The following is a 27940-nucleotide window of genomic DNA, read 5'->3' as shown; positions in this document are numbered from 1 at the left end:
TTGCTGCTCATTTCAATGCTGCTAATGCTAATATTGAGGATCAGTGTTGTGTAATGGTTAGAGAGCTAACCTCAGAGCCAAGAAAGCATAGATTCAAATCTTTCTCTGATACATAGAGAGTTGTGGACCCTGCTAAGTCAATTCCCCTCAGTGTTCCCCCCTTATCCCCCTCCAGCAGCTCTATAAAAATTTATTAACAACAGTTACTTTGTAGCACTTTAACATTCCCAAAGGTCTTTATGTATATGTTCCTCATAACAGCCCTGAGAAGTCATTACTATCCTCATTTTATTGATGAGGAAACTGAAGTCCAAGAATAAAGTGATTTGCCTAAGATCATGGAGCTAGTAAATAGCTGTAGCAGGATTTGAATTCTGATCTTCCTGAGTCCATTACCCAATCCCTTAGACCACTTATAGCAACTATAAGATAATAAATTGCAGAAAAGGGGCTGACTTCTTTTGAGGAAATTTCTTCACCTAGGAGTTCCTTATACAAATGGAATCACAGTTCCAGTCCCTATAATTTTAAATGTTTTTTTAAATCTAATTTAAATTTTAAAAAAATCTCAAAGATCCTACATTTTTAAAAATATGTCATTAATTTCATCTTTATTTCCTCTTTTCATTTATTTTTTGTACATGTTTTATGCTATCAGGGATGGCAGATTCAAATAGAAACAGATCCCTGTTTCTCAATTGGTCCGTAAAACCCAGAACCCAGCAGAATAAAATCCATTCCTTCCTTCAAATACTTCAAGGTGGCTCGCAGCTCCCTCCCAAGTCTTTCTTTCTCCATACTAAACATGCTTACTTCCTTTAAATTCATTCTCCTAAAACCCCATCTCCAACTCCTCCCCATTGCCCCTTCTGGACACTCTCCAGCTTCCCAATGGCTATCCTTAAAAGTGGTGTTTAGTTAGAAGGTGAGTACCAGAAGTATTTCTAAATTTAGGTTGGCACAGTGCTTTCCATCCTCAATCTCATTCATCCCATACAGCCCTGGAAGGTAGATATCATCATCATGATCATCATCATCAACCCCACTTTAGAGATAAGGAAACTGAGGTCCAAAGAGACAATAACTAGCCAATGGGCCAATGGCCATCGAGCTTAGAAAGTCCAGTATTTTTCTATGTGCTTTATGGAAAAAAGATAGAATGTATGGGTGCCAATCGTCATAGCAACAACCGCGACATCACAGAGGGAGTCACATTAGCAGCTTGGCTGATCCAGCCAAGGTTTCTTTAGGTTCTAGTCCCCGTAAGTAGTAGAGGCATGAAGTTATGATGGAGCCACAATGAGACTTGTCCTTTCGTGCTTGGAGAAGCAAGGTGAGTCCCTTCTCTGTTCTCTGCCTCAGGTCTTTGTGGACTCCTGGGAACTCAGTCTGTGAAAGGCGGGTGCCACGGGAGGCCAGCTCAGCCCAGCCTGCCCCAAAGACTATGTTCCTGGCTCTTTTTTCTTCTCTGGTTCTCTGTTTCTTTCGGGGTAGAATAAGGGGAATGGACAGATCACAGGGGCCATGGATTTGGAGTTGGAAAGGACCTTCCTTAGTGATCACTCTGGGCACCTCAGGGAGAGAGGTTAAGTGATTGTCATAAGGCTCCACTTGGATTTCAATCCTATCCCCTGACTCCAAGTCCTATTTCCTGAATAAATCAGAGGGACAGACATTAGGCTGGGGACCACCAAGATTTCTCCAAGCGGTCTTCCTGAATAAGCAGGTGGACACAGACAGAAATGCATAGAGCACAAGGGCTCCCAAGATTTCCATGTGACCTAAGAATCCTACAATGGGCAAGATGGGTGCAAGGAGATATCTATAGGGTCTTAACTAGGATAAATCACTCCTTTGAACCTCAATTTCCTTTTTTGAGCAAAAAGAGTATATTAACACTTGTATTCCCTTGACTTCTAGGGTTTGTGCATAACATCCACATAGAAATATGATTTGTCATTTTTATTTCCAACTTACACTTCCCCATGAGTAAAGCAAAGTACTCCAACACAATTGTTACTTTTTTTAAAAGTTTGTTGAATGAATAAATTACTGAAGTGATCAAAGGAGGAAGTTTGGTATAGTAGAAAAGGCACTAACTCTTAGAAGCAGAGCATCTGAATTGTAACTCTGGTTCTGCCCTTTCCATTTGTGAGAGGCAGCATGGCACAGTGGATCAAGCTTTGGGCCCCGCATCAGAAAGACCCAGATTCAAATTCTGCCTCAGAAATATACTACGTATGTAAATCTGGTCACCTATCCTCTTCCAGGCTCATTGTCATGGGATAGTAACAATTGTTATAGAACAGAATGGTTCAAAAATGAAACAAAATACATGAAAAATTAGGAACAAATTCAAGGCTGAATCAGAATTGTCAATATAGAATTTTAAAATATAAAGTACAAAATAGGAAAATTTTAAAACATGCTAGGAATCTCACCAAAGAATTAGAAGCTTAGAGAAAGCGAGCACAAATAACATACCAAGACATAAGAATACTTAGGTGAAAGAATGATAGAAGAAAATGAAAGTCCTCATAAATTATATTCCTCAGAATAAGAAACAGAATGAAGAAGGCAGAATATATGACATGCAAAAGTAATACTATTAAAATTGGATAAAAGAAGTAACTCAAACCTGGTTCTCCCCTTGCCTATCAAATCTTTCCCACAAACTTTTAGGGGAACAGAAGGAATAAGTACAACTCATCAATAAGAAAATAAAACTTAGAATAAACTGGAATGGGAGATACACAGGAAGGGGAGATACAGAAGAGGAAAACTTCTTGAAAAAGGAAACAAAAAAGGGGATCCTAAAATAAGCAATTGGAAGAGAGGGGAAAAATTTTGAAATGCTCATCTAAGTATGGGGGGAGAAAAGGAGATGAGAGGAGGAGAGAGAGAGAGAGAGATTAATAAATTTTTTAAAAGTGAAGTACATAATAGAGGACATAAAGGCAATCAAAAGAAAATAGATAATTTTGATATGATATTTTTATTTTCCCCAATTACATGTAAAAACAATTTTTAACATTCATTCTTTTAAGTTTTGATTTTAAAATTCTCTCCTACTCTTCCTCTTTTCTTCTTTCTCCTCCCCATTCTCTAAGATGGCAAGCAATCAGAGGTAGGTTATACTATGAACAATGAGTAACTATGTAAAACAAATTAGTACATTAGTAATTCTCTAGGAGAAAACTCAAACTTCTAAAAAATAAAAGAGAGAAAGTAAAAACAGTTTGCATTCAGTCTCCATCAGAACTTTCCCTGGAGGGAGATAATCATCATCATAAATCCTTTGGGATTGTCTGGGATCATTGTATTACCAAGAATAGCTAAGTCATTCACAGTTGTTCACTGTACAATACTGCTGTAACTGTACATGATCTACTAGTTCTGCTCTCTTCACTTTTTTAATAATTCATATAAGTCTTTCCAGGTTTTTCTGAACTTTACATAGAGGGATGGAGGAATACATGGATGTATAACTAAGAACTAATATAACTAATATATAACTAAGGACCATTCTTCAATGGAGAAAAGAATTGTAAACTATCAACAACCATTTGAAAGATTGCTCCAAATCACTAAAAAGAGAAATATTAATTAAAAACTCTTGAGTTTCAATTTTACATCTAGTAAACTGGAAATTTTTTTAATGTATATAAGTATATAATGAAAAAAGGATTATAGAAGGAAAGGCAGAGTAATATACTCTTGGTAGAAATGCAAATTCTGAAAAACAATTTGAAATTATGCTTTAAAAATTATTAAAAAGTTCATGCATTTGATCACACTGCTAGATATATATATACCAAGAACACAAAAGACAGAAAGAAAGGGCCAATGCACACCAAAACAATACTTTTTGTTGTGATAGCTGAGGTCTGGAAACCAAGTGAATGTCCCTCAGCAGTGAAATAGCAAATCAAATTGTGATATATGAACATGATAGAATTTTAGTAGGATATAAATTTAATCCTTGTTCCAAAACCATTGAAATGGAATTCTCTCCTGATTGGTGGAAATGAAAGCTCTGGCCTGCATGAGGGGTCAGGTAAAATTGATGAGAGATCTCCAATCTTCATGAATCCCCTTTTATGCTCTTCAAGTTCTAGTTCCCTGTGAGATTCATCAGTCTTTGAAAAGAATTGCTTTGGACTTATCATTCAGAGAGAAGATGGAAGAGCCCAATCCCACTTCAGATTGCTGGAGGAAAAGACCAGGCAGACATTCACGTTTCAGGCACTTTCCATCATGTTCCTATATCCAGCTCCCCTAGAGATTTTGGAGAGTTTCTCCTTGGAGAAAATCCAGGACATTTTCTTGGTTGAGCTGAGCTATCTCACTCCCAGTGGGAGACCTCCTTCACTCTATTATCTGGCATTTATTCTCCTATGTATGTTTTTTTATTTGTTTTGTTGCCAATTTAAACATATGGGTTTATTTGCCATTTGTTATATGTATTCATTGTGGAATTGTGATTTGATGGGAAATAGGATCAAGTCTAGGACACAGAACTTGAGATCCTCCTTCCCCCTACTAATAATGAGATAAAGTTAGAGTGAATCAGAAATCATAACCCCCAAACTAACAACATTTAAAGGAACAGAAAGGTTTACTTTTGGCTCCAGATATAACAACAGATAAAATATCTAAAGACATATTAATAATATAATTATCTAGATATAATTCTAATCCTCCTCCTTAGGAAAGCAGAGTGGCCTCCTGCCCCAGCTTTCTGCTTCCTCTCTTGGCAGGAATGATAAGTCTCCCTTGGAGAAAGGTGGAGGAAGAGGAGGATAGAGTTGTCTCTACTGACTCCCTTCAAGCCCCACAATGACAGTACTTGCCACAGAATGGGCCTCAGTGTCCCTATATATGGGCCCAGAACCCTCTACATGTGGGGGTCTTCCCTACATAAGAAATGAAGAATATGAAGAATTCAGAGGAGCATAGGAAGTGTTGATGAGGAATAATGTAAAGGCAAAATATGAGGCAAAACCAAAAGGGATCAATAAAAGTATGTTCTTGTTCAATGAAGTTAGACTTGATGAAGGCTTAAAAAGCCTGCCCAGGAATGGGCCTCAGTGTCCCTCTTGTCCCACTCACACCTGTAGAGACTCCTCTGGAGGATGACCTAGGTAGTCAGACAGTCTCTGTACAGAGGGAGAAGTTAGTTACTCCCTCCCAAGGCTGCCCATTCCAGTTTGGGAAAATGCTCTCATAAATCAAAGAACTCTCACATTTTCTGTTGCCATGAAGTATCCTCTCGTTATCTCCTAGCATATCCTTCCCCCGAGTCAGGTCACCTGTGATCATCTGCGGAAGTCCACTTGTTTGATGGGCTGCTCAGGAGCCACTACTAAGGTTCACAAGAAGAACAAGAAGCCTGGCGGCAATCCTGTCCAGTGGGTTCCATTCAGCAGCAGCTCTTGTGGAAGTCCTGAGTACTCTGGGGAAGTGATCCCCCACCATCCTGGTCTTCCCTAATCAGACCTCAGCCACTGATGGGCAGGCTGCTTCTTTGGGAAGTCGAGTCATCCTTTCTGACAACTGTATCAGAATCCCCAGAGCACTCAGGGACTTCCAGGTTGCTCATAGCATAATCACCTGTGACCTGGCTCAGATGGCCATGAGCAAATGTCAGTTAGTCCAGCAAAACTGGACCTTTTGCATGAGTGACAGCTCCTTGCCACTCACTCCACTTCTGAAGTGTGGTAAACATCAAAACCCCCTCCTTTCCCTCCTTTTCCCTTTCCTCTCCCATCCATTCCCTTAGAATAGAGAAGCTGCTTAAGTATAGAAGTAATTGTGTTATATGTGTGGTTTTTTGGTTGTTGTTAAAAGAAAACAAAAGCAAAACACCCCAAAAAAAAAACAAAAGAAATCACACAATTGTTTCAGTCTGAATCTGAATCACCTGTGTGCTTTCCAGCAGCCTCAGTAACTTTGTTCACTTTGTAGTCAACAGAATCAAATAAACTTTGAGCAGCCTTTTTTTTAAGTGCTCTTGATCAGAAACTTTTTCACAACATTCCCCTTGAATTTTCCTCTCTTTAATTTCTTCCCCTTGTCTTTCATTCCACTTTCAGGCCCTTGAAAAGAGCTCTCCCACCCCTGACTTCCCTTATCTGGGCTTATCCTCCCCATTTCTTTCAGTCATTCATCATATGACAGGATCTCTCAGCCCTTCACCAGGAGCATCATTCTGGCTAGCATTTATATATAGCATCTCAATGTTCACAAAACTCATGCCATCTCACTGAGTCCTCTTAATCATATTCATAGAGATGAATTATTATTCTCATTTTATAGAGAAGGAAATTTAGGCTCAGAGAGCCTGTCTCCAGGATAATCTGTTAAGTTTATCTGAGGCAGATTTTAAATCCAGATCTTCTTACTTACAAATTTAGTTCTCTGTCCACTATGCCAACAGAATTGAAGTACCCTTCTCCTGGCAGTAACTTCCTCCTTGGATCCCTCTTAAACTCACTCTTTTCTATCTCTGGCATATCTCTGGAACTAATGAGTCCAATGACTGTATCAAAGGAGCAACTATCCTGTTTTCAGATTTCTCTGATTAACCTAACAAAATCTAATGAACAAACTCAGCCTGGAGAGTTGCTTTTTCCGAAGCACCAGAGTCAAATTCCTTGGCCCGTACTGGAAAGTTCTGCTCAAAAAAATAGAGCAAATGGGACTACAATCCATCCCATTTGACACATGAGAAAACCAAGGAGTGGACACAAACACATAGGCCAACATTTCCAGTGTACTTAACCTTCCTCAAGAAGCTCACTTTCTTAAAACTGGAAATCTCAGGGATACCCATCAATTAGGGAATGACTGAACGGTTGTGGTATATTATGCCATAAAAATGACAAAGGAGGATTGGTTTCAGACAAATCTGAGTAGTTCTATATGAACTGATAAAGTAAAGTATGCAGAGCCACTGTACACATTAACAACAAAATTTAACAATGATCAACTGGGAAAGATTTAGTTACTCTAATCAAGACAATGATCCAAAATAATTCTGGAGTACTTATTTTGAAAAATGCTTTCCACTACCAATGAGAGAGTTGATGAATTATAAGTGCAAAATGAAGCATAATTTTTTCTCTTTATTATATATTCCTTACAACATGGCCAATATGAAAATATGTTCTGCATGATTTTACATGTATAATTAATGTTTTTTCCTCAATGGGTCATGGAGGAGCTAGAATATAGAAAAGAATTCAAAACTTTAAAAATAATATCAAGAATAAGAAAATCATAAAAGAATAATTCAACTAGTAAATTACACGAGAGTAGGATGGGATGAGATCTTCCTTACCAATGAATGGCCTTGTACCAGTTTTTTCCCCTACTCTGAAGCAGGGTTCTATAACTACCTTTGGCTCAATGAAGGTTAAATTTTAGCTTAGTACTTATTTGGGCAGAGAAATTTCTCTATGAAAAGTTTAATCAGTGGGCAAGGCAAATTAATTATTTTTATCTATTAAATAGAGATAATAACTTTGTACCTTCTACCTTACATAATTATTGCAGAAAGCCTTTGCCATTCAGTTTAAGCTAGTAAATAAGGAAAGAAGGAAGGGAGGGAGGGAAAAAAGGAGGGAGGGAGGAAGGAAGGAATGGAGGGAGGGACAGAGGAACAGAGAGAGGAAAAGAGGGAGAGAGGGGGGGAAAGAAAGAAGGAAGGAAGGAAGGAAGGAAGGAAGGAAGGAAGGAAGGAAGGAAGGAAGGAAGGAAGGAAGGAAGGAAGGAAGGAAGGAAGGAAGGAAGGAAGGAAGGAAGGAATGGAGGGAGGGACAGAGGAACAGAGGGATGATGGAGGGAGGATATTGGGAGGAAGGAAGGAGGAGAGGAAGAAAGGAAGAAAAAAAGGAAGTTCTATCACTACCATTTCAAGGGTTTCTTAGAAGGACTCCACAAACTCTGATTGCATCACAGAGACCCTTGGAGAAAATCTAGAACCACTCTTGTTGGCCAAAGAAGCATTATTAGCTGAAAGAACCAAGGCATCCAGCAGTGGAGTGGAAAAGAGACCACTTCAGCTGAATGCTAGCTGGAGACCTACCCTTTGAGCAGCCCTCTCCACTAGTGGCTTAGGAAACCCCAAGGCTGCCTATCAAAGTTTGCCTTTAAATCTTAACTTCCTACTGAGTCCCCAGTAATAATTCTGGACCCAGCCTTACTAGGGATACAAAACTATCAAAGTGATGGTGACTTCCCTCTCTGACTCTCAGTCTCTTCCTCTACTTCGGAGGCCTTGGGAGGAAAGTTCTCTGTCCTCTCTAATGGAGAGGAGTGCAGCTCATGTTTCTCCAGGGCCACCGGGATGAAATTTGTGCTCTACACATGTTGTTCCTCGACCCTCCCAGTACATCTGAGGAAGGGGGCTCAGAGATTTTCCAGATAGAGTCCCAGAGAGCCCCAGAGAGGCCAGTCTGTGACAGAGCCTGGACCCCCAGGGGACTTTCAGCTGAGCCCTCAGAGAAGCTTTTGACCCTCACTAGAGTCACCTTGACGTCTTTACCTTGGAGCCCAAACCCCAAGGAAAGGCTCCAGTCGCCACAAGGAACTCACAGACTGGCCCGCGAGCCCCATCAAGATCATGGCCGGACCTTTCAGCCTTCCCTTTCTCTGTTCAAAGGTTGCCCCAATTTACACCGGAGGGACCAGGCTGAATGCCAGATGACCGTAGAGACACCTGCGGAGAATTCCCCTGGCATCTGTAAAGCTAACAAATTCCACAATGGCCCTTCAAATCCTCAGAACATTATGACAACCTTCTCTTTCTCCGAGCACGCCCTTTGTGATGGAGGGGTGGTATTTGGTAAGTCCTGTGCCTCATGGATTATGTATTTTCTTTTGCATGATTTCTCCTGCTGTGTCCAGTCAAACCCTGACATTCACCAATGGGTCAAGCTTTGGCCCCTATTTCCCGGGAGAAGACCCCAAGAATGTGGGTGCTCAGGTCACCTAGTCTCCCCCACCCTTGCATCATGGGGACCTAAGGAGCCCTTGAACAAAATCCCAGGGGGTGGAACCCCCAAGAATACCCATGCTGCCATGCATCCCATGCTAATGGAATCTGGGACTCTGCGTGACTACATGGCAGAGAGATTCCCTGTATTCTTTGCCCAATGAACAGCCAATAAGATTCATCAGTGCCATAATCTCAGGCTCACCCAAGGAGCCATTGGCTCGCAGAGGACATTCATCTGACCTAGACAGAGAACTACCCAAAATGTGAGCTGCTTTTTCATACTATGACTGCTCTGGGTATTTGCTGAGCCCCAAACTGTTTTTTTCTTTTTAATTGTGAACCCAGTCCTTTTTTTTAATCCCACTTCATGCACACTAAGAAACAAAATAATATAGTGTGGTCCAGTGAATAGAGTCCGGGACTTGGAAAGGAGGCTACTTGGTGTCTTCCCTATGGTTAACCCTGATAATCAGGGCTCAAGAGGGAGAAAAGAACTGCATGCTGGGAAAGAGACCAGGAAAATGATTTCTGTTTGCTTTCTAGAGCTTCTCTGCGCACCTGCCAAACGCTGCACGGAGGATTTCTCTAGGACCACCTGTGCCGTGTGCCTCACTTAGTTGGGAAGTCACCTTGGGGATAGGACCTATCTATACCTCCTTCTAACAAAGTAATGAAGTCACCACCAGGAAGAAGAAAACATTTGTGCTGTAACCGGAGAATGGGGTCCTGAAGGGCCCATAGGATGGCAAGAATTTGAAAAGAAGGGGTTAAGCAACAATTTGGCTTTTTGTTTGAATGGGGGCAGGGGAGAGATGGGGGAGGGGGAGGACTCATATACTCTGATAACAAGAAGAGGGGTCAGCATACATGGGAGGTCCAGGTAAGTACTGAGGCAACTGAGGAAGGAGAGACAGCTTTCTCTCTGGGTTTCACAGGAGAGGTATTACAATGGCTTCATAATGGAATGGAGCACTTCAGTGGGGAGGAGGGGAGGGGAGGGGGGGAGAGGTGGTCCACTCCCAGCTGGCATAGGGAAGAAGCAAAGGCCTGGAGATGGAGGAGAGTCGGGGCAGTTGGACTGGAGAGGGACCCTGTGCAGATAATACATGAAAAGGAGTGATCCAAAGTAAGATAATCCTGAGAGGTTGGGATTCAGATTTGAGTCCAGGTCTTGCTTACTGACTTCCATTTCAGGTCACTTTTCGCTAGACCACAGTTTTCATTTTATAACCAAATTTTATAAAGATATTTACATTTTATAAATGTAAATGCCAGTTTCAGGAAGCCTTGGGCAGCCACTGAGTATATAATAGGGCATTAAAGGCCATAGGAAATGGGGGTTTTTAATCAACTTCTATTATTTAATGAATTTCCATAATTTCATTGAGATTAATTATCCAAAGGATAATGCTAAGAAATTGTCCTAATGAGCTACTTTCAGTAGAGATGCAGAAAGGTAGGGGAAGGGAGAATGGGGGAAGGAAGAAGGAAGGGGTGCATGTGTATGCATGTAGGTGTGTGTCAGGTCTCGAGGAAAGGCACTGCCAGGCCCCTTCTAAGCACTGCTTCCTTAGAAACAGTTGGCAAGAGTCCAAAGTTTGAGAATTAAATCATGGGGGGAGAACTACAGACAGAAGAGTGGAAGCTTCACCAAGAGCCAGAAGTGGGGAAGCAATGACAGTTTAAGCAGCACCCACCCAGAGCAGTGCCCATCCAAAGCAGTGCCCACTCAGAGCAGTGCCCACCAGGAGCAGGAACCACCCAGGGCAGAATCCACCCTGGCCGGTGCCTACCTACACTAGTGCCTATCCAGAGCAGAGCCCACTCTTGGCAGGGCCCACCCAGAGCAGTACCTACTCAGGGCAAGGTCCATCCAGAATTTGACCCAACCAATTTTTTAAAATGTTTTTATTTTTATAATTATAACATTTTCTTTGACAATACATATGCATAGGTAATTTTTTACAACATTATCCCTTGTACTCCCTTCTGTTCCAAATTTTTCCCCTCCTTCCCTCCACCCCCTCCCCTAGATGGCAGGCATTCCCATACATATTAAATATCTTATAGTATATCCTAGGTACAATATATATGTGCAGAGGACCCAACCAATTTTAAAATGCCAAAGCCCATTGGAAATCCTCCCCTTTTCCTCCCCAGCTCAGCATCTTCCCAGATTTTGTCAAGTAGCCCAAGAAGGAAAGAGAAAGGGAGGAAGGAAGAAAGTTGGATCACTACCATTTTGAGAGTTTCCTAGAAGGGCTCCACAAACTCTGAGTCTCAGAGACTCTTGGAGAAAATCTAGACCCATTCTTGTTTGCAAAGAAGCATTATTAGCTCCTCTAGGAAGTTTATTTTCCAGAATTTGGAGCTCTTGACCATTTGTGCAGGTCTCTATCTAGAGGTCCTCATCTCCCATCTTAATGCACCTCTCTATGTATTCTGTGTGTGTGCTCTGTATACATTAATAGCTTATTTTCCATCCTCCCACCTTTCATTACAAGACAGAACCTGGACCTCAGTTTCCTCCTCCGGGCTCCAAGAAGGTTAAAGTTAATCCACCCAGCTCCCCTCTGATACAAAGGCAGGGACGGACTGAGGAAGTAGAGAGGGCAGGAGTAGCATCCCAGAATATTCATTCTCTCGGATGCCCATAGAAGCCAAGGGCAGCTTTTTGTGGGGGTCAGCACATGCTCTGGCATGTGCGCATGTACATGTTCCTGTGCATTTCTGTGTGTGTGTAGACAACTCTAGACAAACCCACTCAGAGGGTGATGTGGGTATGAGTGCTCGCTACTCGCTCACTCAGGAGAACACCCATCCACCAGAAAAAGCCAGAGTCTGCCTCTCCAGTGCTTTAATACATCCCACAAGGGAGGCCAGGCAGATTGATTCAAATCTTGGCCCTGCTTCCAATTGCATCTCATCATCTGTAAAAGAAGCTGGACTCTGTTGTCCTAAGATCATAGATTAGAGCTGAAAGGACTGAGCGCTCAGATTCCGCCTTCCCCCAGCTCACCTTTATGGATTGCCATTCCTATTAGGAAATAAGCTCCTTGAAGATCAGAATTGTACTGTTAACTTCCCTGTTTTTGTATTCCCAGCTCTTAACACAGGGCTTAGCACACAGTAAGATAGATACTCTCTCATTGAGTCCAACCCTCTCATTTTATAGATGAGGAACCTGATCTCATTGTGAAATGACTTGTCTGAGGTCACACCATCAGCAGATAATTAAGGTGGGATTTGAATCCAGGTCTTGCCTACTGACTTCCATTTCAGGTCACTTTCCACTATATCACAGTTTTCATTTTATAAAGATATTTATATTTTATATTTGTATTCCCCCATAATCATGAATTATAGACACTGTAAGTGTCTTTATCCCTATTTTGCAGATAGGAAAACTAAGTCTGAATAAGGGAAGTGACATGGCAGATGAGTAACAGATTTGGGACTCAGAGATAGGTACCCTCATTCTGAACTCCACACTTACCTTCCTCCCAAACCCTAATAAAAATAATAAAATAATAAAAATCCCCTCCATTACCATTATGTTTTACAGATTTTAAGGGTTGTGATGGTTATTGGTTTATTTGAGCAGAAATAGTCTTGGTTCTGCTTTTCCAATGAGACAGTGAAAGACTGAGGTCCCTGATGGCACTTCCCCCACCCAAAGTAGAAATAAGACAGGAAGTATCCAAGTCACAGCCATAGTACAATTTTCCTGGAGACTGCTTCCCTAAACCCAATGTGGCTCACTCCATGGTGAACTCACTACTTGGTGCTCTTTAATGGGACAACAGTGAAATCCTGGGCAGATCCCAGCCAGCCACTGGGACCTGACTGACCAGTATGTGTCCATTCCTCAAAGCCAAGCATGGGTGACCTTATCCACATGGGTCCTGCTGAGCCAGTGAGGAATTCACCCAAACCTGAGCAGGGTAGCTTTACACAAGGGCAATGTGGTGGAGTAGACAGTGCGCTGCCTCCACGTCAATCCTCTGACATGAGCCTTGACACTTAGGACCAAGCCATTTTCTCTTTCTGAGCCTTAGTTTCCTGATTTGTCAAAAGGGGATAAGAACACCTATTGAAGACACCATGCAGGGTGGTTGTAAGGCGATAAAGCAATCATGGCAGGAAAGGTTAGAGCTGGGAGCTCTCCAAACTACAGAGAGCTTGAGAAAGTCTAAGGACTTGGGAGATATCCCTGCTGCCATTCAATGAGCATTTATCCCATCCCTAGTGTGTGTTAGGTGCTAAAGGATCATTCATGTGCATGTGACAGATACAAAGAGACACAGAGACAGACACAGAGAAACAGAAACAGATATAGACAGAGATAGAGAGAGAAACAGAAAAAAAACAGTCAAGGATAAAAAGACAGAAATGGGGTTGGGAGAAGGAAAGAATTTTTTTGAAGTTTATTATAGCTTTTTATTTACAAGATATATGCAACATTGACAATTGCCAAAGCTTTTGTTCCAACTTTTCCCCCCCTCCTCCCCCCCCCATGGCAGGTTGACCAATACATGTTAAATATGTTAGAGTATAAATTAAATACAATATATGATACATGTCCAAACAGTTATTTTACTGTTCAAAAAGAATCGGACTTTGAAATAGTGTACAATTAGCCTGTGAAGGAAATAAAAAATGCAGGAGGACAAAATTGAGGAATTGGGAATTCTATGTAGTGGTTCATAGTCATCTCCCAGAGTTCTCCCGCTGGGTGTAGCTGGTTCAGTTCATTACTGTTCAATTGGAACTGATTGGGTTCATCTCATTGTTGAGGTATATAATGATGATCTGGTCCTGCTCATTTTTCTCAGCATCAGTTCATGTAAGTCTCTCCAGGCCTTTCTGAAATCATCCTGCTGGTCATTTCTTACAGAACAATAATATTCCATAATATTCATATACCACAATCTATTCAGCCATTCTCCAATTGATGGGCATCCACTCAGTTTCCAGTTTCTAATCACTACAAAAAGGGCTACCACAAACATTCTTGCTCATACAAGTCCTTTTCCAGAAGGAAAGAAGTTGAAGGTGCAACCCATCAGGATGGATTAACTGCCATTTACGCTGCGAATACACTTTTGTTCAGGGAGTGTCTCCCATGGGAAATCAAGCCACTTGAGGGCAAGGACTGTCTTTATATCCCCAAAACCAGTCCCTGGTATGTAGTATACACTAAATAAATGCTTGTCAACTACTAGTCCCTGGCCGCCCTTCTACTTGTTTGCACTATCAATTGATTAGTCTACTGCCCTATTTGCCAGTTACTGTGGATCTCACATTCTATAACCCTTATCCCATATACACAATATGTATATGTGTATCCAAAGCCATGGGCAGATGGATACACCCCAAGCAGTCATGGTGATGTCTACATTGCCTATTTTTCGGTTTACTGCAGACAGCATAGATCTGCTCTCCTCATTGTGGTGGTGGTGGGTAGTGGTTAATCATCAGTTACTCAGAATCATTCTCTATCTGAACAAAAGGATTCATCATTACAGTAGGGACTTTGGCTGCTAAGCAGAAATATACAAGGAGGAAAAAAACACGAGCTGAGACAAAAAGAGAAGGGAAGCATATAGAGAGGGGACAAGGAAAGAGAGAAAAGAGGGGAAGGAAACTAAAGGAAAGAAGAATGAAGGGGGAAGAAAGAGACACAAGATTGAGAAGAAAGGAAAAGGAGCTGGAGGGAGGAGAGAGGCAAAAAGAAACAGGGATGGAGAAAGAAAAAAAAACAGCAAAAGAAGTAAAGGTTAAGAGGGGAGAGAAAAGAAAAGAGGGGAGGAGAGAAAAGAGAAGAGGGGAAAAAGAGGGGAGGAGAGAGAAAAGAAGGGGAGAGAAGAGGAAGGAAAAGAGAGGACGGGGGGGGGGGAGAGTAAGGGAGAAAAGGAGAGGAGAGAGGAGGAGGGAACAAAGGAAGAAAGGAAAAGAGAAAGGGAAAGGAGAAGAGAATAGGAGAGAATGAGAGGGAGGAGGAGAGGATGAGATGGAGAAGGTAGAGAAGGAAAGAAGAGGGGAGGAAAGGAGAGGAAGAGAAAAGGGGAAGGGGAAGGAAGTGCTATCCCTTGGCAGCTGAGAGTCTTCCGGAGAGAAGCAGATGCTGGCAGTCCAGTTAAAATACTTACCCAAGCAAGGAGCTTCTCCCAGAAAGGAATTTTAGGAGAATTCCACCAGGAGAGAATGGAAGGACATTGAGGTTCTATAGTATAAGAAGTCTTGGTCATATGAGTTCCCTGCATCACTTCTATTGCATTCATTCTTTTCAGTTTCTACTCTTTCTGGGAAGTCTCTGTAAAAGAATATGGCTCAGATTTATTGTGCAAATGTTTTTATAACTACTTACTGTGACATTTCTAGAAATGCCTTTGCTTTAAGCAAATTTTATTTATTGGCTCAGCGGTGTCAAACTCCAATAGAAATGATGCCATTAAACCATACATAAATATGTGTTGGAAAATCACTAACATTATCTGTGACCCTATTGCATTTTTATCTATTTTCTTAATATGTCCCAATTACATTTTAATTTGGTTCTGACCCTGCTTCAAAGTGTTACTGCCACAATGCCCACAGGCTGTATGCTTAAAAACCTCTGTACTAGCTGGCTTATTTATATGAAATACACCAGTGGGGGCTCATAAACTAAGGTCACAGAAGTAGGTACTCACTTGAACCTAAGGATGTATTGGCCCTCTTGTGATACAACTCTCATATAGGACTATAAGTTATAAAAATGGTTAGTTCAATAGTTGCCTTGTGATCTTGGGAACAAGAGACACCAAAAGACTAGGAAATTTTGCAAAGATCAAAATTTATATTACCTCAGATTTCTGCTGTATTGATTTTACAACGTGATTGATTTTCATAATTGAGTTAGTATCTGATAGAACTCACCTTGCTCAGGAATGCAGATTTCTTTCCACCTTAATTCAAAGACACAATTAAAAGGCACATTGTCACTCATACAATTAGCCCCTGGGACAACAGCTTGTTGTCTCTAAGCTTCAACTAGCTTAACCTGGTGCCATCTCTCAAAATATAGGTCATCTGTTCTTGAGCATCCGAGGGAGATTCGATTTTCTCCAAGGGGACAACAAGTCTGTTAATACTGATCTCCTAGCAGAGGTCAAAGAGGCAAATGAGTCTCCAGAACAATTAATATTCTTTAATTGTCAAAGGGGGTGTGATTAGCTTCACTTGAATACCAGTCCACTTTTCTTAATATAGCCAATTGTAATGTTCCATGACTGCCTGGACCTCCTTCTTTCCCAAGCAGGGTCACTGGCTTGACTGAGACTGCCAGTCTGTCCCACTTTGTTAATAGTTGAATGCATCACTGTTAAGAAACTATTCTCATTTGGAATCCGTACAGCAGCCTTCCTTTACCAAATTTGCTTGAGACAAAATGATGACTGGATCACAAGGTCAATGAGAACTACATCCCTCATTTGAATCACTCTCAGACTTCTCTTGGGCATGAATGGTCCTGTTGAAGTCCTGGAGTCCTGACAGCAAAAATCCCCATGCCCCGACCTAGTACGTCCTGCCTTAAGCTAAAAAGTCACAGCCACACTAAACTCCAGGCTCAGGAAGCTCTCCAATGTCTCCATCATGTAGAGAACTCATTGGCCTCCACAGTGACCTCTTGTGTTTCTACAATCTTTGCCACCTATTCCAATTGTCTCTCTCCCCTCTTACCCAAAGGAGTTGTCTCTGGTGTTTTACAAGACTGTGCACTTACCACCCAGCTTTTAGTTCCTCATCACTGCACAGGGAATGTCTAAGAAAAAGGCAGAGACAGAGAGGCTATGTCAGAGTGGATAAGCTGAAGCAAAGAAGGATTTTTTTTCCTAATCTGAAGTCAATGCAGCACAGAATTTATTAAGAAGAAAACGGATAAACACCATCTTTATCTAATTAAGACAGTACGGAGACCTGCATGAGTCCCACCTTTGCCACTTCCTAGCTGGGTGACACACAGCACCCCCTTCTTCTCTCTAGGTCTCAGTTTCCTCCTCTAAAAAGTAAAAGTTTTTCCTGTGCAACAAAAAATTCGGTTCTACACACATATATTGTATCTAGAATATACTGTAATATATTTAACATATATAAGACTGATTGCCATCTGGGGGAGGAGGTTGGGGGAGGAAGGGAAAAAATCTGAATAGAAGTAAGTGCAAGGGATAATGTTGTAAAAAATTACCCATGCATATGTACTGTCAAAAAAATGTTATAATTATAAAATAAAATTAAAATTAAAAAAAAAATAAAAAGTAAAAGTTTTAATTAAATGGTTTTTTCTGCTCAGTGATCCTATCTCTCTGCATTACATTTGGAACCTGTTTCTAGTTCTAGAAAACAAGAGAGTCAAAGTGAAAGCTATTATTGATTTATTTTTGCTGAAAATCCACTCTCAATGTTGATGCTAAAATAGCCCACATGCAGCCAAGATGCAGCCATTTCAGAGGCATGTTTGAACCATTGGAACTGTCCCAATATGGAATGTGCCTCTGAAAGAGTCATTCCTTCTCACCAAAGGGAGGGATTTCCAAGCACTAGCTGCAAGATCCCTTAGCAGGTGTGTTTAATTGTTCTCATTTGGGTATGAATTGAACCAGCTGAGGTCCCTTCCAATTGTAAGATTCTGTGTGTGAAAGAGAAGCAAAGGACCATAGGAGCCTCCTGTTTGCTCCAATTGGTCCCATGATTTCACTGATTTCTTTATGCCTTCTGAGTGCTATATAAAATATCTTGTTATCAAGAATGGGAAGAAAATACATAAATTCAGCAACTACTTACTGTTGATTTACTAAACAATTCTTAGCTGATCATCTTGAAAGTGGGTTATTACCAGTAGAGTCTCAAGTCAGTCAGAAAAAAATCACTCCTGACTCCTTTGAGGGTTCCCCGGAGAAACCTGAAGACCACCTAGTTCCAAGAATCTGACTCATCAGTGAAAGTGGAAGTTGGATTAAGAATCCTTCTAGTTCCTAGCACACCAGAACAGCTATTCCCTGTAAATAGGCTTTTAAGAACTATGTATTAGATGGAATTGGAATTGGTCTGTTCAAAGACATTTGCAATGGAGTTGAAAAATAGAACTAACTCTGATGGATTTTTAACTTACCCTATCTGCTTATGAAGTTTGTCTTGTCCACAGAGGGAAAGAGATAAAAATTCTTTAAAATAGTAATTGCTTCTCTCTGCGGGAAAAGGAAATTTCTGTCATGTTTTTAGTATGTGGGTTGGGAAGGTAGAGAACTCACTGGGAAATGGAGAGAGAGAAGTAGGAGATACCGACACAAGCTTAAAATAGTATCTGCTGAATAGTACCCGCTGCCTCCTGCCAACTACGTCATGCCCTGTGCCTTTCAGGTGGGGACCAGATTGCAATGTCATCTTAAAAAGGCACAAATGCAATGAGTAATTCAGTCCTATATCTGAGTGAGCTCAGTCTTTCTCCTCTTTTTTTCTCCTCCTTTGTCACAAGCTGATACTTCTACCTACTCCCTCATTTTCTGACACCCCCAGAATGATTCCCATCATGGAAACTTTGTCATCAGCATCCACGAGCCAGAGACAGGGGTCTCTTTTTCTGGAACACAACTTATCAAGTATGGGAAGCCCAGCCCAACCTCCAGGAAATCTGAAGTCTTTCCATCCAGCATCTATTGGCAAACATCTCATTCTCTTCTAGCTGACAGGAATGGATGACAGAACTCCAGACCCTTCTGTCTTTCATTCTCTCCTAAAGTCTGTCCAAGCTCATGTTCTTTGCTTCCATGACAGTCTTTGTCCATCTCTCCTCTGTCATTCCCTTCTTCTTATGCAAAACTTCAATCTTTCCCAACATCAAGGTCTTTTCCAATGAGTCCTACTTCTCATTATGTGGCCAAAGTATTTAAGTTCCATCTTCAGTATTTGTCCTTCCAATAAATAGTCTGAATTAATTTAGAATTTCAATCAGTGAGGTCAGCTAGTATTGAATAACTAGCATGTATATAGTGCTTTAAGGTCTGCAGAGCACTTTACAGATAATGTCTCATTTGATTTTCAGCCCTGAGAGGTGGATGCTACGATTATTCTTATTTTACATTTGAGGAAATTGAGACATTTGAGGGAGCTCGTGTCCAAGGTGAGATTTAAACCTGAGTCATCTGACTCAAAGCTTAGAAGACATGGCTAAGAGAAGCACTGCAATCTAAAACCGTGGAAAGGATGGGAAATTTGGAGTGAGAGCACTTGGTGTGACTCTTGCCTTTCACAGTTCTTGTATGACTATGGGAAAGTTATTTTCTTCTTTGGGCCTCTGTTTATTTTCTGTAAAATGAGAGGAACTTGTTGGCTTCTTCTGGTTCCAAATCTATGATATTATAACATCAGTAGAGCTTAATCAGTAGAGCACAGAAGTGGGGCATGGCTAAGTGGTCCAAAGCTAGCCATCTGCTCCAAGATTGCTACTAGGGATCCTTAGGCTATTGGGAGAGAGGTCAAAGGGAAGGAGTCAAGCTGAGTTAGGCAGCCAGGCATTTGTTCTATGTGCCATCTTACTAAGCCTTCATCTCATAAGAAATGGCCTTATCTCATAAAAGCACACCTTCCAGGCACCTCTAGAGCTCCAGGTAACTCAGAGGCTACAAGCATTCCCTTACCTATAGATGTCCTGGAGCCAGCCAGAGGTTGCTGGCAAGAGGTTTTTGTTAAATCTTTAGAGTTTGCTTTACACCTCAGAAATTGGCTATAAATTAGAGCCTGGTTAATTGTTTTATTGCATTACTTTCTGTCTTGGGGAGAGGGAACAAGGTTTTGCAAAGGTGAATGTTGAAAGCTATCTTTGCATGTATTTGAAAAAATTAAATGCCATTAATTGTTTTATTGTTTTCTAGACTTAAGAAAGTAACAGAGAAATAGTTAACAACACAAGCTAAACCTTAATCCAATCATCACTGCTGATGGTACTCCTTGAGATAAAATCAGTTGGAGAAAAAGAAGCACAGTAAGACAAGGGCCAAATTCCCAGGGGCAAATAGAGTGAAAAAAGATTTAGGTGTACTGCCTGCCATCACTCCTAGCCATCACCCTACTCAAACTAATCCAGAAATTCACAGGTAAACCCCTGGGCCCCTCCTATCTTTCCAGTCATCTCTACCCACTGTGCAGTCTAACCCTAATAGTCTAGTTGCTGTTCCAATTATATGGTGCTCATAAAATGTGAACTATTATCTCAACAATTCCTCTGTGAATCAATGTTGCTATTGATGATAGGCAGGTTCCTGGACTGGCCTGCAAAAGCCTGTTTAAACCACACAAAAGCTGAACTCATTCTTTCATGAAATTTCCTTCTACATTATAGACTGAAATAGCAGGAGTATAATTATCTACCAATGGAATCCTGGGAATAGAAAAAGGCCCTCCCCACCTCATGAACTGGGACATTGCATGAAGTCCCAGAGATTTCAAGGAAGAATGATAAGAAAGTAAGGTTTCAGAGAATATAAACAAGGATGGGAAGGATTTCGGTATTCCAGCCCAAAATATAAAGGAGGTGAGCCCCAACTTGTGTCTGGACCATTGTTTCCATGTAGAGACGTCTATAATCTCCGAAGTAAAATTGTATTGGAAAAAAAATATATCTCAGCAGCTTTTAATCCAGTTCATACTTGAAAGGAATTCCCATTAAAACCTACCAAACAATCATTGAGCTTCTTCTACTTGAAGACCTCTAAGGAGAAGGAATTTACCAACTTCAGTCAAATCATTTCAGCACTGGACAGCTCCAAATGTTAGGAAGTTGTTCCAAATATCCAGTTTAAATCATTTTCTTAAGTCTAGAATCAATCATTTTTAATCTCCCTCACAGTCACCAGTTGCACCCTCTGACCAAACAGGATCAGTCTAAGCCTCCTGGGGGGCAGCCCTTCAAGCAAGAAGTTTCTAAGGAACTGTTTATATTACAAACCCAGCAACAATATCTTCATTAACACTTTAATATGTCTGTGATTTCATCTCCATGGGTTTTCACACCTGGGCTCTGCATCCCAGCAATATCCCACAGGTCCCTTTTCTCTAAATTTTGTGACATTATGAAGATACTATTAGAGCAGTGGGCAGTCCATTAGTTATCCTGTGTTCTCATTACAGAGCCAGTCTATCTCTTTTCTGGTCATTCATCTCTCTAATGACATTCTTTATGGGGTTTCTTATGAACACAGCTAGGTCCCAAAGGAAAGTGTCAAATTATCTGAATTCATGTTGCATATTTCCACTGGACTAAAACCAGTTCCCATATATAACAAATAGAATGCATGCAGCCACTTTGTGGGGATTCATTATTCACACTAATCAAGATCTAGCTATAATTCCTTCTATATAATATAAAGCAGCCAGCCCACATCCACCATGCACCTCTCCATTGCCCTTTGGACGATCCCTTTGGAGACTGTGGTAGTCTGTGATTCATAATCATACAAATATCATTGAAAGCATTAAATAGATGTGCCTTTGTTAAGGACAGATTTAGAGTCATTTTAAGAATGGTACAACCTCCCAAATGCAAGCCAACCCTCCTTTCTCCTTCTGTCCCTTCCATGTGGGAAAACAACCTCGATTCACATTTCTGGAGAGACAGTGATTGTGGGGTCACACAACCTGTATTTAAATCATGGCTTTGTCCCTCATTAACTGATGTGAATATGAGAAAAAATCTTTTTCCCTCTTTGGGAATCAAATTTTTTATCTGTGAAATAAATATAAAAAGATTCATGTTACCTTCATTCAAGGATTAAAAGTGGGATTGTGGAAGTATGTGGCAAGCCCCAGGCAAACATTTCTTTTTAATCAGCTTTAAATCTAACACAACCAGAGAGCATTTATGTTGCAGGTCAACTTCCCAAGCTCTTCTTCCATCTCCCATTAAACAGGACTTTTAAGGAGCAACAGCACTGCAGACTTTGTTCCTTTTATCTTATTTTCTGGGAACAAACAACAAAAGATCCAGATATTAATAATAAGAATCACAATATTTACATAGTGCTTTAAGGTTTACAAAGTATTTTGCCCATGTTTTCTCATCTGATCTTCAAAACAATCCTGTGAACAGTGAACATTTTACAGATGAGGAAATTGAGTTTGAGAAGGTGACATAACTTACCCAGAACTTAGAGGGGGAACACTATAGTGCTATTCAAGTATCAGAAAGGCAGTCATGGAGAAGAAGGATGGAACTGTTCAGCCCCAGGGGGCAAAAGTCATCATTTGGTCAATAAACTTTTGAATGGCAGGAGAGCTGGTTTTGAATTCTGTGGGCACTGGGAGCTCTATGATTAATCATGATTGGGTCTCTTACCTCCCCAGGCCACCAATAAAGCAGGATTCTTTATTTATAAATAGCAAACGTGATTGTGCAAACATCTAATGCTGCTGTCTTAAGTCCCCGTTGGTACTCTCCACTCCCAAAATGATCAGTTGAGAATCATTTAGTCAATCTTCTCTAAATAGCTTTTTTGAAAGGGACATTTACTAATACGGTGCTGACACAAATACACACAGTTGACACAAAACAAAATACTCTGTCCCTTAAGTACATACACAGTCCTTAGGAAATAGGCTCAAGCCACTTAGAGGACACAAAGGGGAAAGTCACAGCCCCAGGTGACTGAAAATCTTTTGATAAATTCTCTTTAGGAATGGTGTGGTCTCTTTTTTTTTAATTCTTTGGAGAGTCAAGAATTCAATCTGTCCTCAGCTCTTGATGAGCTGCAGCCAACCAAATTGGGGGTGCCATTTAGAACTCTGATGAGAAGATGAGGAATACAACCCTTTGGAGCTGGAGGATTCGTCTGGTTCCACGTAAGTAGAAGTAGGGGGAAGATTCCACCAGCAAAGCAGCTATATCTCCTTTCTCTGAAGCAATTTCTTTGCAAGGATGTTCTAGAAAGCCACATTCTCCCATTTCTTCCTCCTATCCAACTCAATGATTTTAAATGTTCATTTATGAATGAACAAAAGATTGATTAAGCACCTACATAAATTCAAAGCACTGTGCTAAGCAATGGAGATATAGAATAGAAAGACATCCTATGTTCTCTAGGAGAGCATGTTCTAATGTAAGAAACAACACATATGGAAGCTTTCAGCTGCAAGTCAAATAAAAAGGTACATACATAAATATAGACCACCCTTTCCAGGAGTTCCACTGTTAAAAGAAAAAAAAAAGGAGGGGGGAAGACATGTCATCATTCAACAAGTGATGGCAAGGATCAAGTGAAGGGTTGGAAGATTCTCATCTAGAAACTATATATAAAGTAAATAATGCCCACTGACTTCAAATCTCTCTTCAGACTTTTACTAGCTGTATCGCTCTAAGCAAGTCTCTTAAAATCTCTGAGCCTCAGTTTCCTCATCTGAAAATTTAGGGAAATAGCGCTCTCCTCTCTCTCTCTCTCTCTCCTCTCTCTCTCTCTCTCTGCCTCTCTCTCTCTCTCTCTCTTTCTCTCTCTCTCTTCTCTCTCTCTCTTTCTATCTGTCTCTCTCTCTCTGTCTCTCTCTCTCTCTCTGTCTCTGTCTCTCTCTCTCTCTCTGTCTCTGTCTCTCTCTCTGTCTCTCTCTCTCTCTCTCTATATATATATATACATATATATATATATGTATATATATATATATATACATATATATATGTGGTTTTAAGTGTCAAGGGAGTTAAGGTAGGTAGTATTTGGGAAGCCTTGGCCACATAAATGGGCTATGAATAGCATGATCATCATCAGCATCCCACACAATAGGTAATACAGAAAAGAAACAGCATTTGTGAAGGAAAGATGGCTAAGAAAAATGCCTTCCTCCTCCTCCTCCTCCTCCCCCACAGCCTTACAGGTTTATAGAAACAACAAACCACCAAACAAGAAGCACCCCCTGGTTGGCTTCTCCCCCACTTTTTAACCCCCCTCCGCCCCATCTTTTCTCAGCTTTGTTCATAGCCTCCCTCCGACTGAGAATGAAAACCCTCTGAGGATAGGGGGAGGGGAATTTCCTGCTGCTATGGCAATGGTCACCATAGCAACAGCTAATTAATTGTACGCTGATGAAGTGGAGGGGAAAGGCAAGAAAGTCTGCCAGAGGGGAGATGATTCTGGGGAAGTCAAAGTGGGTGTGGATGATGGATAGCTCATTCCCCAGAAGTCTGGAGGCGGAGGTGGGGGTGGGGTCAGAAACGCAATGCCCCCAGTCCGGTCAGACAAAGGCCCCGGGGCACTGGCGCCAGGCCACTGGGGGAGGGGGATAGTGGGGAGGGAAGCGAGAGAAGAGCTCTTCGGAGATGCCATCTGCTCGCTTCTTAATTTAACTAATTATTCTAGCTTCCCGGGTCCTAAGCTCTGTAGTTTCTATCTGCTGAGGGTCTTACACGCTCTCTGCATATGGTAGATTCCGCCCCCTTGGGGCAAAGCCCAGAGCCTGACGCCTGACTCCCAGTGGAGGGGCCCTCGGGCCTGCGCGGAAGGAAATGCTCCAGCTAGGGCGAAGCCGATTCCCCTGCGCTGTGGTGCCTTTCAGACATTTATGATGGGAGTTGAGGTCCCTTTAAGATTCCTTTCTAATTGCCCAACCCCTGGCTGACCTTGATTCACAAATCCTAGTAAAGGCACCCTTTGAATATCCAGGCCCAGCCCCTACCCTCAGCTCAGCTTCCCCCAGCCCTCACCTGATCTGAGCTAACTGAAACACCCCCCCCAGAACGTAGGGGGACCGCCCATCATCTTTTGGGTATAAAGGAGGTGAGCCAGAACTCCCTCTTTCAGGAGCCCTTCCTCCCAACACATGGTATCCTTCCGGCCATGTAAGGGTTCCTGCCCGCCCAGCGGCCACCTCTGGCCCTGGCCTCTTTGTAACTGAGCTTTACTTCCAAATTTCTACAATAAACCTTTTATTTATCAGTCTAGGTTTTCGGGCCTGTAAATTCATTTACAGGGGACACTGAGCCTCATGGGATTATCTATGTGCCGAGAAATGGGGTTCCCCTTTCCTTTCCCTCATTATTTATACAGAGCTTTAATGTGAATAGACTTAGAAGCGTCATGCCGTTGCTCCTGCCACAGCCCTCCGAGGTGCGCTCTGGTGATATTTTCATTTTGTGGAGGAGAAAACAGAGATTAAGAGAGCCTATGGCCACTGGCAGGATTAGATCTCAGGTCTTTCTTGTCTCCAACTCTGATCTTTCCCTTTAACCTCCATTACCTCCTGTGCCAGGAAAGCCCTGTGTGTAAACTCTGCCCGAAATCTCCCCTGGCATCACTACCCCGTTAGTGCTTGCCTTAAATGCTTGCAGAATCAATGAATGGCCCTTTTTCCATGAATGGCTTCCTCCTCTTGCCGCTGCCATAAATCAATAGGATAATACAAGCCAGGAGGAAAAGGAAAGTCCACATGGGGCAGAAGAGGCCGCGTGTTCTCATTGGTCAGATGCTGAACATAGCCTTCATTGGATTTTCTGCTCCAGATCACCCATTACTCGTTGTGGTTTGGAAAAAGAAAAAGGTGGGGCGAGGAGGGCAAAGATCAATGACCTACTAACGGAACTGGGGACCATCTGGCCTCCCTCGGTTTCCTCCCAGTTCCTGGTGGGCCATATGCCTTCTGTGACGGCTTCATTTGTTGTAGAAGAATGAGCCCAGAAGGGACCCCCCGGGCTAGCTGTGGGGGAGGAAACCTGAGAGGCTCCTCGTTTCGAGGGGATCCTCTGCACACCGTGGACCCCTCCATGGGTCAAAGTAGCAATAAGCCCCACCACCTTCAAAGTAAGACTAGCGGACGGACATGGGAAGAAGTCCCAGGTATAAATAAGAGATTCCGTTGCCTCCTCCCTCCCACCAGCTTGTAAACCCAAGGTCCAAAGATACAGTTCCGATTGGATTGTTTCCTGAGCCAAGTCATCTATTGAGGGATTGTTATATGCAAAGCACTGAACAGTGCCAGAGATACAGAATAGGGACAGGGGAAAACAGCATAGAATCTAACCGTAAGCATTTTGAATTCTCAGTAGGGATGAGTATCACCTGCACACAGGCAAATAGAACATGGGACTTTGTAAGAACAAAGAAAAGGATATCTGAGGTAAGATAGATCAATTTCACCTGAGCAATCAGGGAGGGCTTCAGTGAAGAGGTGGCACCTGAGTGAAACTGTGAAACATGAGAATTTCAAGAGGCAGAGAAAAGAGGAAGAAATTTCTGCCAGTGGACCGAGGGGAAAATGGGCAGAACAAAACCAGGGGACAATTGTTATTTAAACTCATTCCTCTTTTTATTCTTCTCATGATGATATTGGGCTGGGTTCTAGATGATCCCTTAAGTGTCTTCCAGTCAATGAATAACCACTGGCTTTCTGGGGAAAAAATGAAGATGAGACACTTTAATTTAATTGTATTATTAATATTTTTCCCATTGCTTTCTTAAATTTAGACCATCAATAAAACAAGAAACCAAGGTCGAATTGGTGGTGTTGGTTGATTTCTGAGGTGTAAATGCTCACGCAGAAAAATTAAAAATTGGCTCCAGCACATCCCTGGTTCAGTCCTAGATGAACGTCTCCTAAGGTCAGTACTTCAGTAAACATTTATTAAATGCCTATTATGTGAAGAGCAGGAGGAAAGTAAAGCCCACATGGGGTGAAGATCACTAAACTACTAAGTACAGGATAACTATCAAATAATCAACAGAAGGAAGGCACTAGAATTAAGAAAGTAGAAAGTAGACTTTTAGCTGAGCCTTAAAGGAAACAGAGATGCAAAGATGAGGAGTTGGGCATGAAACTGAACCAAGAGCATCAATTGGCATATTGAAACCATTGCCACAGCTTCTTAATTAGCATCATCCTATTTCTGCTCTCTTATTTCTTCGATCCATCCTCTGCACACCTGCAAAATTGATATTACAAAAGAATGGACTGTATTATTCTTTTGCTCAAGAAGCTCCATTGGCTCCCTATTACTTTAAGGATACACTACAAACTTCTTTTCTGGTATTACAATAGGGCTCCAGTCTATCTTACAGACTGATTTCACATTAATCATCCTTACCCACTCTGTACTAGACAGATCAGTCTGCTTTCTATTGCCTGTACATAACAGTCCATCTTTCTGCCTCCATTTCTGGAATGCTCTCTCCTCATATATTGCCTCTAGGAATCCCTAGTTTCCTTTAAGATTTAACCTAAGAACTACTTTATGTAAGGAAACTTTCCTGATTTCCTCAGTTACTAGTGTAATCTCCAGATTATAGGATCAGGAACTGGATTTGTGATCTCACTTGTCTAGTAAATTTTCTGATGAGGACATTCCCTTTCCCAGGCCAGAGGGAGATGAAGTGATTTAACAGGTTATGTCAGAAGTAGTGTTTTTGATGGGTGCCCAGTCCCTGTCCCCAGAATATCCTCTCTCCAAAAGACAGAAAGGAGGGAGAAGATGGGTCAGAGTCAATGATCTACTCAAAATTTCATACCTAGCTAAGGAATGTGGAGCAATAAAACCTCTTATCTGTTTCTCCTTATTTGTCCTCCGAAAAAAAAAAAAAAAAAAAAAAAAAAAAACCTGTTCTGTCTGATTGACAATACCTTGCTAAAAGACATCCTGTCTTCTTACCTGGATAAAAAGACATCCTGGCTCCTTCTTATCTTTCTTTTTACAATTTACAACCTTGTAGACTGTTAGCCGGCTAGCTAAGCCCCAAATTTTCAGTACACAAAGCTCTCCATGAACTATTTATAATTTGCTAGATTCATTTAGAGACCAGCCCATCAACTATGGTGTAAATAAACTCTTTTGTGACTTTAAGAGAATCTCATTGAATTCTTTCAAACTATGAACCATAACTCTTCATCCTGACTCCACGATTAGTTACTCACTTTATATTCATATAACCA

The 27940-nt window shown here is 41.5% G+C and overlaps 1 long non-coding RNA gene across 1 annotated transcript; it reads left to right on the top strand.

The window, feature by feature from the left end:
• Positions 1-1179: 1179 nt before the first annotated feature.
• LOC141547641 (uncharacterized) lies at positions 1180-9779 on the top strand. The gene is made up of 3 exons (XR_012483566.1): positions 1180-1333; positions 8666-8848; positions 9545-9779. It is a non-coding gene; the product is annotated as an uncharacterized LOC141547641 (long non-coding RNA).
• Positions 9780-27940: the final 18161 nt, after the last annotated feature.

This window comes from Sminthopsis crassicaudata, chromosome 6 (assembly GCF_048593235.1).
Source record: "Sminthopsis crassicaudata isolate SCR6 chromosome 6, ASM4859323v1, whole genome shotgun sequence".
NCBI lineage: Eukaryota > Metazoa > Chordata > Mammalia > Dasyuromorphia > Dasyuridae > Sminthopsis > Sminthopsis crassicaudata.
The sequence above is the reverse complement of the archived record's forward strand: the minus strand, read 5'-3'. Positions and strand labels throughout refer to the sequence as shown.